This window comes from Bombus terrestris, chromosome 9 (assembly GCF_910591885.1).
Source record: "Bombus terrestris chromosome 9, iyBomTerr1.2, whole genome shotgun sequence".
NCBI classification, from domain to species: Eukaryota; Metazoa; Arthropoda; class Insecta; order Hymenoptera; family Apidae; genus Bombus; species Bombus terrestris.
In genome coordinates, this window is record NC_063277.1 from 7,337,136 (window position 1) to 7,358,515 (window position 21,380).

Below are 21,380 nucleotides of genomic sequence, written 5' to 3' on the forward strand. Positions count from 1 at the left end.
AGTCGCTGCCGCGGCAGTAAGCATCGCGTCGTCCATCGAGGATGCGGTATGCGGTGTCTCTCTGGGTCAAGATTGACACGTGGTTGCTCGAAATACGAACACGTAAATTCCATGTTCTTGCTTTTAGTATTTATTTCTTCGTTCTTACGCGAATGTCTAATATAATGATGACGACGATTGCAAATTGAAAGATAGAAAGAAACTCGAAGTATATGAGTGTTGTGTCATTTTTTTATTGGAATATCATCACGTTCGTTCTTGTGACTGTGTGATGTGAATTATTTCGTATACAGAACTGATTGCTATACGTACGGAGATGATCGCAAAGGTTCATCATGAGTAAGTTTTTCTTTACTGTACAGCGTTGTACATAGTTGCTTATGCTGGTATATATTGCGAGTTTGCTGGAAGAGCGACTAAAGTAAGAAAAATGAATTCAGGAAATTGTTTCGAAATAGGTAATTGGTAATTATTCAAGCGTTTAATAATCAGAAAATTATTTCTTTTACGATTTAGTTAACACATAAATAGATTTTTAGAGTCTTTAGTAAAATTCGTTTATGTGTGTTGTTAAGCTATTAAAAAAAGGATTAAATAGTTTTCACATCGTGACATGCTTCTTATTAAGCAGAGTAATTTTACTGGATAGAGCAAACAATTTTTTAGATTTGTTAGATATTTCATTTCCCTAGCAAACCGACGATACGTAGATTTAAAACGAGATTAAAACTGTGAAAATTATTACAAGTAAAATAAAATTTCATTAAATCGAATGATAATTTGAGCAAATTTGAGTTAGTAGATAAAATATATTGATAATTAGATAAAACATCTTTACGTAAGGTACTAAATTCTTTAAAAGAAAGGGTATTGTATTTTACAATTTAGTCCAATCTTCCACTAACTTCGTGATACCCAGTCACGTATGAGCAACGTTGTCTGAATAAAATATTCAGTAGGTAAAAAACGATGATATGAACTGAGCAAAAGTTCATAACTTTATCCTGGTATTAACGATTCTTAACTTCATTTCATCCCATTAACTTCCTTTCATTTTTCCATGTCCTTTAGTTAAAATTAATTAATTTAAGGGATTAGATACATATATATTCTCTGCTTTACACTTAACACGATAAAATATACGATAAAATGTTTTCTCAGTGAAGAGAAATCAGATAGCTATTTAAATCAGACATGGAGTTACTAAAGCAGCTGCGGCATAACTTCACGCTGCCATGATTTATGTACTTCACTCAGTCTAGTGGGATCAGTTCGAATAAAGACCTGAAATTTTGATGAATGTTAAGGCAGAACTTTCGCGATGTAACTTAGTAACTGCTTGCAAAGTTGGTACTTGTGACATTAAAACTGTTTTATAGAAATCTTCTTGTAGCAGAAGCTCAAATATAAAGTTTATTTAATTTAATAATTTTTCCTGATGTTTCATGCTTTTTCCTTTCTCCACTTTAATTAATACTTCGTTGCACTTCGAACGTTATCTAAAAAGACACCTTAATTAAATTCAATATTTTTTGTTTTTCGAAACGTCCGCACTACCTCGAGATACTGAGAACCAATAACGTGGAAAACCTCTATTACGACTTATCAAAGGCTAAAAACGAAAAATATTTGAGTGCGTCATTCTTTTGTTGCGTAACCAATTTTTCCAATTTTTCTATTTATTTTGGCTTTCGTTTTTATTTTAAAGCGATACTCGATCTTGAAACGTATTTTTTTTTTATCCAGATATCCAAACGACTCAACTCTATACAATAGGCAAATACTAAAAAAAAGTTTCAGGGTTTTACATTTTACACTTGTAAAAATCACGCTGCGTGCTGTTTCATCGTGAGCTGTACGTAGGTACAATATTTTTATATTTTTAAGTGTTGTTCACTTCCATCGATTCGACAGTAGGATGAAACATTTGATGTGCTGTGGAATCTCTTCGTCAAATGGAACGTTAAATTGAAGTTAGCCCCTTTATAGTTCTCTATAACCGAACCTGTTCCATTTCTAAGATTATTTTATGCTCAAAATTATTCCATTTTTAATTCCTAACTACAAGCCATTCGTATCTGAGTAAGAGGGATGTAAAATTTTATTTCATTATTCCTCGATATGTCAAGGAATTAAAAAATAAAGAAAATACACGCTTTAAATGAAAACGAAATAATTTGACAAATAAAAGTGGATTATTAGATAGCATAGTTATATCTTATTAATTGTTATAATATAAAACAACCTCGAACAATATTGGCAAATGGATTGAAGGTAACATGCCCGGAGTTATGATAAAAATTCTGAGAAAGAGACGTCTGTAACTCGGGGTTAAGGCTATTCTATAACGTATCGTTCGACGTATCCAAAGATTTTGATCGGAAAAGATATCTATCTCGACTGATTGATGTAGCAAGAAGTACAGATATAATTTTAGAGATATTAATATTTTTTGTTATTAATATTTTATCTGATGAATAATCTGCGAAGAGTTACTTTTAACTAGAATCGAGTCGAACCTTGCGGAATGTCAAAGTTTCGAATAACTTCTAGATATCTAAATTTGATCGGCTTACATACCACTGGAAACCAGTATAGTTAATAATGGTATATATTAAATATTTCATATGGAAGGAATGTAGTCATTGGATGTGACTTAAATCTACCTAGAGGTTCACTAGCATAAAGAGCGCGTGTTTCATCTCCGTGGAGAATTCGTACGCAACAGTCTTTATTACGTAAGATTACCGGTACGGTAGAATATAATGAGAAAATACATAACAGAATTAGAGCTAAGATACAAAGGCGAGATCTCACGAATGCTATTTTTGAACATAATCTCGAGTAATATTTAAGAAAGAAAAAAAAAAGTAAAGTAGGGGATAAAATAAGAGAATAAAGATCAGAGGGATTGAGAAATAGCGTAGAGGAAAATAATATACTGGCGCAAAAAGCAGGATGTTTCCGAAATAGATAAAAATGAAGAGAGAGATGAAAAAATATATAATCCACGTAAATGATGGAATGAATACTTTCACTGTAATTTTATAAAATATAATAATGGACTACTATTTTGATGAAAAATTTCATATCAACCACGTTTTGACTTATTTCGAATCAATTTATTCACCTCATCATAATTGTATGCTGAGAAAAAGCGCACAGAACCTCTTCCTTGCTACAATATTTATTAATATATTCACTGTTAAAAATCCTAAGAGATGTGTTTTGTATGGAAGTAGCGCCTTTGCGTTCATCGCAGAATTGGCTGTACTAGACCATTCATTTCTACTTAACGAATAATTATACTGCGCGAAACAATTAAACAATCGCCACTATGAACAGTTGGAACACAAATTCACGTATTACTCGTATGATATTGAAATAAAGCAATCATTGGTCTAAAATCAAGATCAAAGTCAATAAAATAAAATATTTTCTATACTAATGATTCTTTTATATAAATTATATAATAAAATTAAATAATGGATTGGTGCTCCTTTATAAACAATGGCGAACTGCATCGGATAATGTACTTAAAAATGCATGATCTCGTTTAAGATAATAAATTCGACATCTAATGTCAAATGTATTCTGTTTGTAACTATGCAATTTTGATCGTTTCTCGGTGGAGGCAATAACTGAAGAGGATGTGAATTAAAATTATACAATATACAATCGGGTGTCTCACCACGTGTAGTATATCTGTGATAAGAATTCATTTAATCATGCTTAGATAGAAGTTTCGCAGAAGTAATCGTTGTCAGGTTCGATGAAACGAATTTGTATTAAGAATGCGCGATAAATTCTATCGAGTAATTTGTACAATAGCGTGGCCAAGCGGCAGTAACGAATCTTCCCGGTGTAATTACGAAGGGTGCCGTAACTCAGAAAAGGTGGAGTGTACGTAAAAGGGGTTCCGTGTAAGCGTGGGGCGTAATCATCCGAAGAATGAGTTAGGTAACTCGAGAAATCCGCACGTAAGCCTCGCGAGTAAAAAGCGCGATGAATTGCAAGAACTTGGGAGCTCGTTCTCGTGACTTTTTCCTTTGAATTATAGCGATCATGGGTAGAGGGTGTAGTCGTGTCGCGCGAACCGCCGCTTTTTATCTTCACATTCTTTATTATTTTCAAATTTCTTGCGATTTTTCGAGTCTGCAACAATCCCGGATTTACATAAAACAATACTTTTTGCTGAAATAATTTATAATATTATGGGGACTGGATATTGAATTAATACGTTCATCGTGTAACTTGCACATGGGAGAATTTTATGTGCATTCGTATGTGCATTAAATAAGTTATCGTGGAAAGATTGATCCGTAAAGAAAATAGTAGGACTTTTTTGGAATAAATTATTCTATTAATTTCCAATTTACCTACGAGAATTGCAGTTACTAATTTTTGATTAAGGAATTAATGAAAAATCCAATATATGCAAATTAAAAATAATGTCATAAATGTCAATCGAAAATTTCTTTCCAACCAATAAATTAATTAATAATTACGATATATTTTATGTAAATAATCGATAATGAGTCTACTTTAAATATATTTCCATATATTTCTGCATTCCTGTTAGTTTCTTTTCGATTTCTAAGGCTGAAACGCTTAACTATTGTTTATTGGAACTGTTATAACTTCATACTAATTGAATAATAATATTATATTATTTATTCAACTAAGAATTTTGTTAAATTCGTTTTCAAATCTACCACTCTAATACCTCGAAGAAATAATCATATAATATCGTGAAAAGATTTCACGTGACTAATTTTTCTAAAAGAAGAGAATATCAGAAATCTTTGCCATTGTGTTACACGATAAGTACAAAGAAATTTTCAATTTCTGTGATATTTTATTTACACATAAAGATAAATAATTATATAGGAATAAAATATATAATATAATATATTATAGAAAGAGAATTTGATTAAGTTCAACATTTTAATCATTTAATTTTATGCGTTTTTACACATCAATACATTTAAAGAATACATAAAATGCATTATAACACAATTAGTTTTTTAATTAAAAGTTTTACGAGAAGAATACGGCATCGGGCACATCCATAGACATTTCCTTTTTATTAATAATAAATTTTAATAATTTTAGAACGACGAAGCAGGAAGTTCAAAGTTCAGGAAAAGAATTATCGCATTTCATGCTTAATGCATCGATGTCCTTTATTCTCGGACAAAATACGTATCGATGGAATTATAATTCCCTTTTTATCTTCCCTAATTTTCTCTTTCTTGATTCTCCTTTGAAATTCGCTTACACTGCTGACTACTTTTCAAAGGGTGTGGACGCGTCAGACTGCTGCAAAAACTCTCTATAATTAAGTGACGTAATTAGCCTACGGGTAAAGAGACTGAGAAACGAGAATTGAGATCGGACTGAGAACACTTGGCACGGATTAAACGTAAATGCTCGAAATCAATGTATTGTCGTGTTCAACTATCTCATACTGATAAAGAAAGTAGCTGCATTGAATGCTTTTAACGTAACTTTCAACCTTTCAATTTTCAATTCAATCTACAACTGCACGAATTATATTTAAGCAATTTTCTTAATTTCTATCTCGATTAATATAAAATTTATAGATTCCTGAACTTTTATTCTGAAATACGTATAAAATATTTCTTTCTCTATTTTGATTGCGACTCTCCTTTTTTTTATCGTAGTGAATAACAAGGAGGTATAGCTAGAAAATCAAACGGTACAGAACGCATTTTCTCCGGAAGATATTTTAAAAAATCGTTGAGAAACAAACGAAACCAATGTGCAAAACTGCATTTCAACGTATAAACTGTCAAATTTTTTGATGCTTAGAACAATTGGAGAGATAAACAATTTTATTTATTTTAAACTGAAATGCAATATTTGGATATTTTTATGCAGAACGTTATTTAATTCACGAGGAATTATTTAATATAAAAATATGAGATAAAAATGTGAAACAGTATTCATTGTTCAAGCTTCAGATTCGAATAAATCTATGTCAAATATTTATCGAACATACTAAAAATAATATGTATATAAAAATTGATAGGAAAACAAAATCGTAACTGGCAGATATTTCTGATGACAAGTTGTACATTTTTCCGATATTTATAGTGTATATCACGATGGAAATAAATACTTTCTATTATAATCCTTGTTATTAATTATCCAAGTTGTAACGTTCACGAATCAATAGATTTTTCGTAAATTTTAGCAAAACTTTTGTAACAAATTTTGCTCTAAATTCATCCTTAGAGATCTCATTCTCTGTGACTGCTTATTCCTTGCAATTTCTAAAACTAATTTGGAACATCGTTATTCTCGAATTGCGGGTGGAAACGTTCGAAAGACCATGATCGGTCAAATGAACTCTCTAAAGCATCCAGCGTTATTTCAAGGAATAGGAAAAATGTCTCCAGCAGTGTGACGCTACCTGAGGGAACTATACATTATATCAGATAACCAAGAAAGTTCTGTCGTTTCTCTTATGACAGAAACAAAAGATGCGAGAAACGTAGAAAAACATCAATCCGTTCATCAAAATACCTTCACACGCAATTATATATTTCCATAGAAAAACAAGCTCGTAAATATCGATTTTATAAAGTTCACAATTTTGCCAGATGACAGATTTTTATTCATTTCAAATTTATATTCAATCCTTTTTTTTACTTTAACCAAGTAGTATTTGTCTGTTAATCATTCAATTCTTCGTGATGGAAATTACTAAAAAATTCCATTTTGTTCTGTTCGCAGCGTTTTACAAAGGATTAAGGAGGTTCACAATGCCATCCATTTTCCATGTAGCCAGGGATTGATATATCATTGTCTGGTGGTAAACTATACTTTGGATTAATCGTGGAAAATATAATAAATGTTGCCCTGGAACGTCTCTGTTAGAAAGAGTCCATAAAGAAAACTGTCCCAGTTACCATCCTCGAATCATCTTAAGAAAGTCCAATATTCTATATTGTCGCACTGAATACAGATTAATTGAAATAAAGCTACACGATGCAAGAGGACATCATCGCTATATCATCTCTGAAGAAAAGATCCACTGAAATTCTCATGTAATAATTCTCTCTCTGGGAACATTCATTGTGGAATATTTTAAAAAATACAATTCATATCAACAAAGAAAAATTTATTTTTCATGGAGAGAGAAAAAGTAGTAAATAAGACGAGAACATAAAGAATGGCAAAAAATATCGTGTAACTTGAATATAATGATAAGTATCGTGGGAACATAATTTGAGAAAGTTTGGAAAGTACAGTAGAATAGGACGTCCAAAATGTCCTGTGAGAAGGCATCACGGCGTCTCAAGTTCTTGCTCAGCAAGACTAAGAGATTAGGTTTGAGTACCGACGAGGTTGTCGGCTTGCCAGCGGCCAAAAGACTATTATCTGCCCGTGTGACTGCAGCCTCTACCGTATGGACGATCTTGGCCATGATCGCTTTAATCCTTGGCGGTGGTACGATATTAATCTTCTTCTGTGCGCCTTGCGTTACTAGGAGCAGAACGTGAGGCACGTTGTATCGATAATCGTCCCAAAATTCATCAGGTAATTGTTCATCACATAATTGTTTATGTAATCAATTTATACGTGAGAAAGAGTTAGTGTAATTTCGTTAACTTAGCATTTATAATCAATGAATGAAATACACGTAAATAATATTCGATTGAAAATTAAATCAGGATTTTAAAAATTGTTGAACCACCGCTTTATGATAATATATTATTTCCATATACTCTAATATATTACAACAAATTTCCGATAAATTTCAGCTTTTCACTTATTCTTGTATAATTTATTGTGATGTGGTTAGTGAAGAATATAACGTTCGTTGTATATTGTTATACGTTGAAAAGTTTTGTTCTCCAAGAGGAAACAAATCTATCGTTGCGAAATTTTTCAACGCAAATATTTATTTTATAAGGAATAAATATATTTAACGAATAAATAATACATTTGATGTTTTCATAAATTATTCCATAGAAGTAATATTTTATTACAGCACACGAGCATAAAGTTTCATCGAATAAAATCAATGCACGAACTGTACTCAAATTGATATACCGATTATGACTGTCATTATTCGCGTGAATTACTAATTTAGAATTGCGAAATTTATTTATGGTCGATTGGTATCTTGCGTCGGCCAGCCCCGTAACAAGCTGCGCAACGAAGCGCCTCAATTATTTTACGGTTGATTAAATTTACATAACACAATAATAATCACTGAGACCAGGAAGTTATTGTAATTAGTTGCTGATATATTGATTAAACAGGGGTAGACATTTTGATGTACGTCGGACAAAGTGCCACGTAACTTAGAAGTACATTGGCGGTAACGGAAATTATTTCACACAATTCAACAAAGGAAAACATCGATAATTAAAAATAGAAGGAGAAGAAAAACACCGTTGGAATATTAACTTGGTATTTTTTAAATTTTAATCATTTATGTATCCCCACGTTCGATATTGTTATTCAAAATATCTAAAGAAAAAAGACAAAACAAAATGATTTACATGCGATAGTGTCGAAATTTCAATATTTAAAGTTGCTTTTAATAAAATCAATTTATTAAGTGTTCTTGATATTTTACGCTTTATTTATACTCACTCGAATATAAACCTCCACTTGTATTATTCTGCATAAATTATATGGTAGTTATTATTGAGAACATAGACAATATAGAACACAAATTGATATTTTCCAAACTACCGAACAAAGCTAAATAAATAAATTTCTATTTTTTATTTCTAGTTTCTTTCTGGTAATTCCAAACAGCAATAAAAATATTTATTACAGAAGTTCTATTCCTCTGGATCTTACAATTTTATAAGGATAATTATTTTACTGTATTAGAATGAAATAAATTCTTTTCTTAAAATATTGTGACTCGTGTTGTGCTATTACTAATTTTATTTGTTTAGACACATAGTCGAATGGATTCGATAAAAATGTTCCATATAAATAACAAATTTTGCTGTGTAACATATAAAAGATAACAAGGAACATATTTAGTGCGTTGCCTTTCATTTCACATGCAATTATTAATGATATGAATCGAAATAAAAGACAGATAGAAGAGCAACGTGATAAAAGTAAAGGTTTCCAAGGGAAAGCGTCTTTTGCGAAGTTTTCTATGGCTGAAAGCTAGGATAGTATATTTCAATAGTAACAGAACCGAGAAAGGGAAATTTCGCGCATTCACGTTTCAGTCAGTCGAATCAGACGGAACATACATGAGCGGATTTAAAAAAATTTACATAGCGAAAAGCGGTAGTTTGATCAAAGCGATTACCTGGTTTCCGGTCGAGTTGGAAGGAACGAAAGCAAAAACATAGTGGAAGGAAGCTACTCTCGCGATGATGATGATTCAAAGGTACTACTAAACAACGGAGTCAGTTTTTTGTGTTTTTACATCACATTTTACTGTACTGACTAAAAGCATTCATACAAATTAATTTTACGATCTAGGAAAATCTTTTGTCGTTAAATTGAACTTTAAGAGATATTACATTATTCTATACGAACTTGTAAAAATTGCAATATTTGTGTTTTTTCATTATATCTTATTAGAATAAAGAGTAATTTCCAGTTATTCCATATATAGAAGACATATTTGATATTATACTAAAAGATTCAAATTTTTCTAAAAATTGATCCATCATATAGATATATTTTCTCACAACACAATTACCAAATTACAGACTTAATTAATATTGGAATTTAATTCTATGTTTAAGAAAGATTTTGACTGAAAAATGACCTACTAGAAAATATTTTAATTTAATATGATCTCTAAATTGTCTATTAACTCATAATTTATAAATCTTGAGTAACTTAACGAAATTATACATCTTAACTGAATCACACTTGTTACAATAAAAACCATAACTGGCTATTCTTTCAAATTTTCAAGTACGAACATTAAAGACGTTTTTGACATTACTAATACAAAAAAATAATTAAAAATTTTAATTTTAGTTCTTTTTCTATTCTACGTTTTATATTTTTATCAATTGAAAGAAGTAGATTTACTGTCTTCTGTCAGAAATAATTCTATTTACGAAACTTACACAGTTTTTATACCAGCATATAAGAAACTGTGAAATAGAAGTGGTAGAAAAATTGCATTAATGTTACTGAAAGAGTTAATCCACTGGAAATGAGAAATCTTTCAGTTCAGTGGAAACTTTCTATCAATGTGGTACATTTCATTAAATTTATTGCTCTAATACAGTGAGAACTAATTACGTACTTCTTGGGGCTAACAGATTTACGAGACGAACGCGAACGTACAATGTCGAAACTCGTGTATTTTACGAACTAGCTACACCATGTTAGACTAGAAATTACATCACTCCAGTACATGCTCTGTATAGAGAACAGAGAACAGCTTTCCCTCCCTTGACGAATATCTCTGTAACTGCCTCTGTATTTGATAAAAGTGCAATACAAATGTTGTTACCCGTGACCATTATTTTTTGTTCACGGTGCGTCAGATAATAAACTTTCACGTCTGATTTAATACAAAAAAATAGTAACGTAGTAAAACAGAAAATTATTTGAAAAAATTTCTCTTAAAATAACTGAGATCTCAAACAGTTGGGATATCTGCATGTAAATTTCAGCGATATTTTTGAAAAATAACAATCACTGGTCATCGATAGGAAAAAGGGTGATGAGACATCATATACGGCACAAAGAAGAGCTGCCACGTTTCGTCCAACTACATATTGGTTGAAAAAAGTCTTTTCTAATCTGGCCAAGAGATTCTCGTACATGTTCGAACAGCGTATTTGCAAGAGGATGAGGTTTGGTCTCTGCGAAGGAGATTGGTAGTTCGCCACAGTTTTGTTTGAATTTCAAACGAACTATCGCGATCGTTTCGATGAGACGACTGTAGTTACATTTATGTACACTTGTGCATATACGTACTAAAATAATCATTTTCACTTTATGATGAGATCCGAAGTTTAATTGCTTAAGGCTAGTATTCACCGTAATGTTTGAGTTGTGAATGAAATTGTTTTTAGTAATGCATATGTACTCATTATATATACATATATATTATCCAATTACAAAACGTAAATAGAAATACAATTAAAAAAGATAAATACAATAAAATATTTATATTTAATCCTCTTCTAATGATCATGCAAAGAAGTTTGAGAATTATAATTTCGTGCAATATAATATGCAGAATATCTTGTTTAAACGAGACACCTAGGTCTCATCTGATTTAATTATTTTTACGCTGTTCCAATTTAGACACATTTTTTACGAACACGCAATATTCTAACTACTTTTTAATGTCTGTTTCAGATGAAATATGTCTGTCCTTTGGCTCGTGGACTTGAGCTAGAAAGTATTTTAAGATTTCATTTACATAATTAATCTAAGCGCGATATTCGTGGTCGACTGTAACCTTTCATACTTATAAGCGAAATTACAGAAAAAAAAAGAATAAATCTTTTAACAAGGAGGGTGGTGAAATTAAAGAAACTTCGTAGTGTCCGTAAAAATACCAGAATAAGTTGTAAAGTCGCAGCGCGACCTTAGATCTTCCATAATTTTACGTAACTATTTGAATCAATCTTACCCGATGATATGTGAAAGTTGTGTAAAAGAAAAATTAGATATAAGAATGGTTTAAAATTGTCTGGACAAACCTCTGGTAAAAATTATTTTTTCTAAAGAAATGGAGGATAAATTTGACAATTTTGTTAGGAGCGACCATTCGACAATACGGCGTACAGATATAATCTTGCGTAGTTTCTTAACCATGATGACGAAAAAATTTCATGGAAACGAATTGGTTTACTCTTGGGAAAATCGAATTTAATTGTCACTCGATTAGAACTTTGCTCAAATGTACGAATGAGTTTCTGAACGTTATATCGAAGCCATGTAAAGGATTACTTTTATATGTGACGAAATAAATTTTTAGTAAATTAGAAGTATTTGTTATTAATCACCCTTTGAACGTCGAACATAAGAAAATTATTCAAATTTAGGTATCTCTGTCTAACTCTATACAGGCGAGAATAACTTTTCCGGCAGATTGGATTAATCGTTAGTTATTACATATTAACCATCCACAAAAGTCTTCGCACAGCTTATAAAAAGCCATTTCTATTTAAGCAAACAATTCAAAGTAGTTAAGCAGAAAAGATAACAAAATAATTTAAACTTTGCAGTGAAATTTCGTAGCATTTTATTTTCATGAGAATAATCTTTTTATATGGTGTATGAAGATTTTTGCGAATATCTATTATTCTTCTTCTCTTCTCCATTCTTTGCAACATTACATTTTCTTTTAAATTCTCACTCTTCTTTTCTTCCCTTTTTTCTCTCCTTGCTCTATATCTTAGTGTTTGGTCATGTTTTACATAACTATACTCTCTGTTTGTCCGTTGTCTTGTTAATCCCTCAGTCTCTCTCTCTTCTTGCCTAACGAGAGTTTGGGAGGAACTTTGACCTGACCATTGTACGTCACGGATGCTTTAGCAACAATTGCACATGTGTGCGACCGCACGATGTACGCATATACAAAATGTAATTCACGGACGATCGACCGCACACGGCCAGACAATCGTAAATTACCGGTATGTCCTGTACTTAAGTAATGACCGAAACTTCGACTTGCTGCCACGCTTTGAACTTGAGCACTTGAATAAATTGTAGATACAACAATACATATTACGTACATACGTAAAAAAGCAATCGGGGAAAATACTCATTAAGGATGGAAAATAAAGATCTTTTTGCATAGAGGGACTTAGGATTGAAGCAACTTTTTTTAAAATTTAACGTAATTTTTTGACAAATGAACGTTAGTTTTAGAATTTTTGGGGATTAAGAGTTTTGTTATAGTTTTCCAAGATGTTACAGTATTTCTTGCATAAAGTTTTAAATAAATAAATTTTTATATTTTTTTAATTGAAAAATAAGTTTAGCTTAACGATAATGAAGCTTTAAAATAAACAAATTTTTATATTCTTTTATTAAAAATTTGTGTACATTAATATTGTATATTTTACTAATATTTTATTTATTTTAAAGATTATCAAATAATTAAGTTGCCATAATCATAAATGGCGCAGATAACTATTATAATACCCCCAAAATTTCGTTCGAATATGCTATAAAAAATTCTATTTGAAATGTGCTAACAGCATGTTTGTGTAATTAGCTTTGCTCTTCATTAACGATTATAATTAATTAATTAAATTATTTATGTCACGTTCTTGCGCAAGATTTTAACGATTCATTGTTCCAATATAATAATGTGAATACATATTTATGAGGTAAATATCGAAAATGCTAATTGCATTTAATATATTTGCGTTACACCTTTGTGCGATTCGATATTGAATTGCTCTATCGATATAATAAAATGAAATTGTGAAATAAAGTTTAAATTTTAATCGTTCGCTTCTACAAAATTTACATATATCCATTATTACATTTAGCGGAAATTTGAGAACAGTATATACTTCAAACATTGTTATATTTTCCATTTGATACTAATTTGTATAATAATTTTCTGCATTATCTGCTCCATGTTATTAAATTATCTATTTTGTTTTATTCGATCGTAATATTAAGATATTAACCTTTTAATTGCCGAGTTTAATCTCAAAAATCCGTTACGGGGTACGCAGGTAAAATCAAGCAATGACGAGTATATACGTTGGCTACAGGGTAAATGCTCCTATTAAAAATTTTACGAAGAAAATAAAGCGAAACAAGGAAGTATTTCATTTTTGCTCTGTAAAAAATTAACAGTTCATTGATGGAAAAAGATATTGTTATTAAAAACTTGAAAATTGCCAAAAAATAACGAAGTACACAAAACAATCCGGGGAATAGCCGATATACGGAGTAAAATGCACAAAACAAATCAGAAAATAATAAATAAAATAAATAATGCATTGAGGAAAATAATCAACTCAATTTGTAAAAAGCAATATATTATATGGAGTATAACCGATATACCAAAAAGTATAATCAAATAATCAAACCTTTTCTTTTCAAATTCTTTTCTTTTTTTTTAAGTACATTATAGTTTTACTGGGATAATAGTTCCACTAAAATTTTGAGTTTTTATAGTGAATGGTAATTTTCTATTTTACACGTCAACCGCCCCGAAATAAAGTTTTGGATTGACGTGTATACACGTCGAACGCAGTCAACTGGTTAAAATAGAACACAAAATGAATTTGTAGATACTATTTATGCGTTATCAAAATCACACCATTTGTCATAAAAGGAATGATACAAGCTGTGCTTCATCTTAGGCGGAAATGGAATATTTTTATAACACGAATAGGTCACGAGACTCAATCGTGTTACGGGAGAGGACAGGTACAGAGGTAAAAGGATGGGCCTATACAACCAGTAGAAAACATAAAAACTTTTCTAATATAAACTTCGTCTATCAACGACGAAGCTCTGGATAGATTCTATTCGCGAATGCGATACGAGACACGTAATCTCATTGTTAGTTTCAATCGAAACTATAAAGAACAGAAGATATCAGATTCATTGTAATATCCAATTAAATGTACACTAAATATGCATCTCTGCTTATTGTTAATAAAATGTAATTTTTCAGGAAAGTATTTACGTAAAGAATGTTTTGTTAGGATTCTAGCAAATTTCAATTTCAGGAATTTTATGTGATTCTAGTAAACTTTCATTCAAAGGATATTGTATGATTCTAAACGAAGATGGAAAAATCGTCACGTACATAGATAAATATGAATATAAGAAGATAGATTTGATATTGTACTAAAAAATTATATAGAACATATATTACATTTATTATATTATATTATATTACATATATTACATTTTTCAACAAATTTGGAACCTACCTCAGTGCTGTATTAGATACATTTTCTGATTATTAGCGTAATTTCTAACGTAGTTTATCATCTCGTTAATATCAGGATTACGAATTTTGGTTCTTTCACAAACAAATAAAAAAAATGTTTCTAACGATATAATTGAAATAGGAAACGTTGAATGAGCAAATGAAATAGCTATCGCGGAATCCGAATTCCCAGTTTCTTTCAGATATAATATAGTCGATAATACTCTGAATGGAGGTGAGGTAATTACGTTTGATGTAATAATCGATTGAAAAGTTCGAAGTCCAATAAATTTAATTAAGAGGAAAAAGGATACCGGGATTGCGGTTGTAGCTTACCGAGAAAAGTTTTGCAGAGACGTTCTTCGATTCGTGTAATAGCGTGTCATTATAAAGAGCGGAAGAAACGATTCTCGAATACACTTTTTCGTTAATTGAGCTAGAGTGTTAATTAACAGAGCATTGAAGACATTAATTCCCAAATCGTGCTTTGAAATAATTCCGTAAATACGAACCACCGAGAAACCAACTTTTATGATAAGGAAGTTAATTTGGTAAGAAAGTAACTGTAATAAACGGAATTAATTAAGCTTCCCTTTCGATGTAATTTTCTATCTAGGTACATACACCGTCGAATATAAATAAGAGAGATTATATTTATTCGAAACCTTTATAATTCTTTGTTTTTGTAAAAACACTGTCCATTATAGCATGGCTTTTTCTGTAAGTACGATAACGTACAATAATTATTTTACATTATAAAGCATGCATGATGTGAATGAAATAATACTCTTTCATTTTGTCGTTTAACGTTGGAAATTATAAAGCACATCTAATGTTAAAAGGCTTCAATTTCTATTACCTGCCAGCAAATATCTTAATATTCGCGCATAGCTGTGTATATGCATAATTGGTACACATGCACCGCGAATATACCATGAACATAAATATTAAATACTCACTGTGATTTATTTTAATCAACTTTTATCAATTCACGATATCCCACGCAACGCAGCTCTGACTATTAATCTATTAACGGATTGGCTGCTATTGACGCGTGCAGTACTTCTACTATTATTGCTATTGTGTTCTTGAATTTGTGCGTTTCGACAAAAAAGATTTAAAAAGAGAAGCGAATCAATAATTACTGTGTTAAAATAAATACTACTATCGAAAATAAAAATTTTCTTGACGGAAGAAAATAGTAAAAAGATTGGATAGCCTTATTTTAGACTTTATAAATTAGTATTTGGAAACATTACTGGGTTACTATTTTATTGACACCATTGATTTCAATCATGATTAACGTCATTGTTAAAAGAAACATGCGTCTTGGAAGGAATACCAGTGCATATACTAAAATAGTATACAATTACATTATTCAAATCTCTCAGAAAAGAGCATCTATAAAAGAATAAATGATTGTACAAAGCAAGGGACTATTACTTTATTCTCGTACAAATCCAATAAATATTCCATCGTTTTCACTCTATGAACAGCTTTTAACGTAACTCAATATTTCATTGCCTGTTCGGTACCTCTTCAAAAACCCAATACGGAAACAAAATGGGGTTTGTTTTATAAAAACTGATTGTCGCATTTTCTGGATTAAAGAGATGCGAATGCGAAAGAATAGTCTTATTAGTAATTCATAATATTAGTCATGGTAGTTTAGCAGATCAGTGAAGAAAGAAGAGATTGACATAGCCCAACTACATGCATAGGCCGTTTAATTATCGTTGAGGCTCGAGTGTGAAATTGCGTCACTGCAGAACCTTACTTTGCCTGGATGATCCAATTAACTTAAAACGACCATTTTCTTCCTCTAATCAGGCGAATTTGAAACACTAACGACGACGGGAGGAAAATTGAAGCTAAGAGAGGGGTAGAAAAATGATTCTAGAATAACTTAAATCTTTCGGAGAAAGAAGGGAACAGGAAAGTGTCTGACATTTGTATTCTGTAAGTATATTTGTCAATAGTATTTATACCAAATTAATGAAATGATATGAAATACGTAATAACCAACGAAAATAGTTACCCACTTCTAAATTCCCAAAAAAGGTAAGAAATAGAAAAGTAGCTCCTCCGAGATTAAATTTTTAGTCCGCTATATATAATCAACTTAATTCTTTTTTCAAATTTGTTGTTTTATAATTAAATTGAGGTTCCATTAAGTTAATTATCGCTCGTAATTACATTCCGATTTATCGTAACAGTGAATGAATATTATTAACATATGTAAATTAATTGCAAACTAGTGACTAAATATCAATAAACTACGATCTTCTTGCGGAGTTATCATATTGTTCATGATTTTCAATTGTTCATTATGAAAATTATCAATAAGATATTATAATTAAATACGTGACTCGTTGATATTAAAGTCAAGTTTAAATCGACTTATATCTATCATGTACATAATTATCAAAAAATTATTATTTTGTAATCAAACGAACACAATCTTTGCGTAAAAATATCCAAGATAATTATTATAGTTGAAAGCAGCATCATTCTATTGTATTTCTCGGTATTTGAAAAGTATTGTAGGTACTGTGAAGCATGCTTTCATCAACTGTTATGTTTGTATAACATAATCAATTTGCTCCCTGCGTGACAGATATCGATACATCCCTTATAGGATTTCTGAACTAACATAAGCTTCATATGAATGCACCTGGATGTATGCTATTTACATGTTTACACAACAGTTGCCGTAGACACAACTGGATGTAAACGTACATAAACACTTCTGTATAGTAATCATTTCATTAGAACAGAACGTGTCTCAGTGTCTCATACTACGTTTACATGATCACGTTATCGTGGTAAGTAATTATTATGTCATTGATTGATTACGAATAATTTTTATATAACTTGATTAATCAGATCGTTTCGTTCAATAGTACATTTAAACAAATTTTTATGGTCGTATTTTACTAATGCTAAAGATGACGCATCGATATTAGGCATTATTAACATTCCTACAAATTTATAGAAATATGGAAAATATGAATCGATAGGGATAAAGATATTTCGAATAGAAAAGTACCGAAAGTAAACTAATTTATGATATAAAATACTATATCCTTTTCTTTGTTGCAATATACTTAACTCAATAAATCACCATAGAAAATGTAAAATGCTGTAAGAATATATCCATTAATTATTCGTTACGACTGAGAAGAGATCAAAATTTTAAATATCTGCAGAGTTTTATTAAGAAATTTCAAATCTACTCTTCCTTTGTAATTATAGATAATCATAAGACGCACGTTGCGGTGCGCTTACTATTAGAGCACTTCCTCTTTCGAAACTAATCCTCGGTTGCAGGGATTATTTATTGTTATAGCAGCTTCATAGGACCCATTTGCAATTTACAGATTTCCTACTTTGGTCTTCTCCCATTACAAACATCAGTTTTGATCAAGATCTAGGTACCATCGATTGATTATCCCCGCGGATACTGGTCTCCTTTGCGAGGAAGATAATACCATGGCCATGTATGTCCATTTGAGAAACACGAATCTATTAATCCGACATCGATTAGCAGACTCTCCCATATCGTGTTTCGTGTTACGGACGTGTTCCATGTGATACAGTGTTTCACATTGATTATAACTGAGACGCGATTTTACTATGAGTAACGATTATTGCATCTTATTCGGAATAAAGGATTATAGTAAGAAGTTAATATAATAAAATGTATCTGCAGAAATTCGACGATTATACTATAAAATTTATCTATATAAACTTGTCTTTCGTGCAAAAGACTATCAATTTACTTTTGCTCCTCTATTGTCATAACATATCTATATCATGAAATAAACTGTATCGTTAATATACATTGTATATATACAATATAATCCAATAAATAAGCAACCATATACTATACCATCAATAAATAGCAAGTATATAGTCCAATAAATAGTCAACCCTCTGTGATTTAATTTGAAGGCTCTAAACAAATCAAAATTTGACTCGTATTTGCACGAAAATATTTTTAAACTGTCTAAGATCATCACGTTTGATTTACAATGACAATTTAGAATTTGTGATACAGCTGTTATTGGTAGATACTTAGACTGTTGAATCGCTCGAGTCACGACAGTCGTTTCCTCTTCGAGTCGTCACCGTTGAGATGAAATCCAAGAGGAATCATTCGATTTCACGGTGAAAGGAATAAGTTTGAACGTCGAGATGCCCGGCATCGGATCTCTTCGTCGAAACTTACTCCGTTTCCCGGGTTCGCGCGGCGAGAATGAAGGAAGAAGGCGAGGAAATTACGTGTCAACTGAGCATCAAAGATTCCGCTCATGCGAACCGACGGTAAAGACTTTTGCCATCTGTACAGGTCATAACGCGTTTCGATGTCTTTAACCTTTCGTCTTGTCATTTTTCTAATGACTAAATTTTCTGGCTTCCCTCTTCCACGATAATCTGTCAACTATTAGTAAATTGATCAAAATTTAACAATTCATAGGTAATATAATACTTTTCTTTTATGATTCTATTATTTTTCAATAGGATACTACAACTTATGAAATTTATTTATAAAATTTCTATATTATAGGCTTCTTTTACAATTTTATAATTTTATATTAAACGGAACAAATAAATGACTTGCAATAATGTGTGAAAGTTACTTGTGGAATTTTATTCATTTTATTACCAGATTTGTTACTGCTGCGTAACCAAGATACATATTCATGTATTAATATCGTTAATTTCTAAGTTGTGACTTGAGACCTTACTCGTAAAGTTTCATTAATAATATTAGCTAAATTGCGCAAAAGAGCTCTGGAAATAAATAAATTATGTGACAAATAAAGAACATCGGAGTACTATTAAATCTAATTTTTCTTCTTTTTCATTTGCCACAAAAAGTGGAATTGTGTCAGGTTATTCGAGAAGTTCGTACCAACTTTTTCATCGAGAAGAAAACGAATATATGGAACTAACTTTGAGAATAATCACCCACTCTTTATTTTTTGTCAAAGTACTTGTGTAAAAATTTCCTAATTTTTTAAATTAAAACATGTATTTTATTTGATCTCCTTCCTGTAAATCATAGTTATTTTTATATTTCATGAAACACAGCTTTTTTGTTTTTCATGAAACAAAGCTTCTTAAAAGGTGTATTAAAAGGTTACAATAAAAGCACAATATGCGAGGAAAATGGCAATGGCTTTCTGTTTTCTTCTCTGGACAGGACAAAAATAGATAAATGAAATTTACATTATACAGCAATACAAGCTATAGAATCGATATTATCTCGAAATATGAGATATAATGTAACATCGATGTATTATCGGATTTATTCAGCGAGTCTATTTATTATTCAATACACTTAATGTGTTATGCTTACTGCTGTAAATCAGTAGAAAATGCATACGTTATTTATGTACATATTCTTGCCTTGTATCGCATTAAAAATGAATCCATTAACCATCATTTATTTTATATCTTGAATTTTCATTACTATTTTTTACTAGAGAGCAGTAAAACAGTTTTTTAAAAAGCGACAAATGTATAGCTTATGCGTATATGAGATCTTCGTTTTATTTTTGACGGTAAAATACGTTAGAAAAACATATAAAGGAGACATTTTTTGACTTTATCCTTTTAAAACATAAATTAAATATTCTTTACTATACGTGTTAGATATTATACGACGTATTAAAAAAAAAAGACGTTAAAAGCTCTGGAAGCTTATAGTACTCATCGAGGTATTGACATATATCGACATATGCCTAAATCAATATAGGACACCATATGTAGGTCACAAAGTCAATACTTTTGCTCTAAAACGTAATTTTACACCTCCTTTTATGACGATATATACTTTATTTAATTTACTCATCCACATTGTTCCATTTAAAATCTGTTTCATCTAAAATTGAGAAAGAATCAATACAATGAAATAACGAATTAATAAATTCTGTTAATTTCAGTTCAAGATTTTTAATAAAGTGAAGATGAGAAAATTACGTCAGTTTTATTTTCCATTTCTTAATATTAATTACGTCTGAATTAATAATTACGACGACCTCTAAAGAACTTTTTATATTTGAAAAACGAATAATAGTTAATGATTCAACTGTTTGCCCAGAAAATACAGCTGACTAAACTTTAGAATGAAAAATTAAAAAATAAAAAGATTAAATTAGTTCGACGTGTGAAACTCAATTTTCAAGAGGAACAAGTGTATTACAGAGACAACGATTAGGCGAATAATAGCACACTGATGTAGACGACGTTTGGATATAACTCTGATAAGGTTTCCTTTGTACATGTACTCGCTATCTGCATAATGTGCACAGATAATATGTGCATGCCACTGTTTGCCAATGTGTGTTTCGAAAATTCAATTTAAATTAGAATTGCGTATTTTTCTTAGCTTTTAACAGCAAAAATGTTGAAGATTAATAAAATAATAATATCGATTAATCAACTACGAATACATTTTAATAGCACTAAT

The 21,380-nt window shown here is 30.6% G+C and overlaps 2 long non-coding RNA genes across 4 annotated transcripts in view; one reads left to right on the forward strand and one right to left on the reverse strand.

Moving 5' to 3' along the window:
- LOC110119574 overlaps window positions 1-21,380 on the reverse strand; it is a 52,206-nt gene that overhangs the window by 26,660 nt on the left and 4,166 nt on the right. The window lies entirely within an intron of this gene.
- LOC125385631 lies at window positions 16-11,981 on the forward strand. The gene is made up of 3 exons (XR_007225110.1): window positions 16-339; window positions 6,763-7,569; window positions 11,347-11,981. It is a non-coding gene; the product is annotated as an uncharacterized LOC125385631 (long non-coding RNA).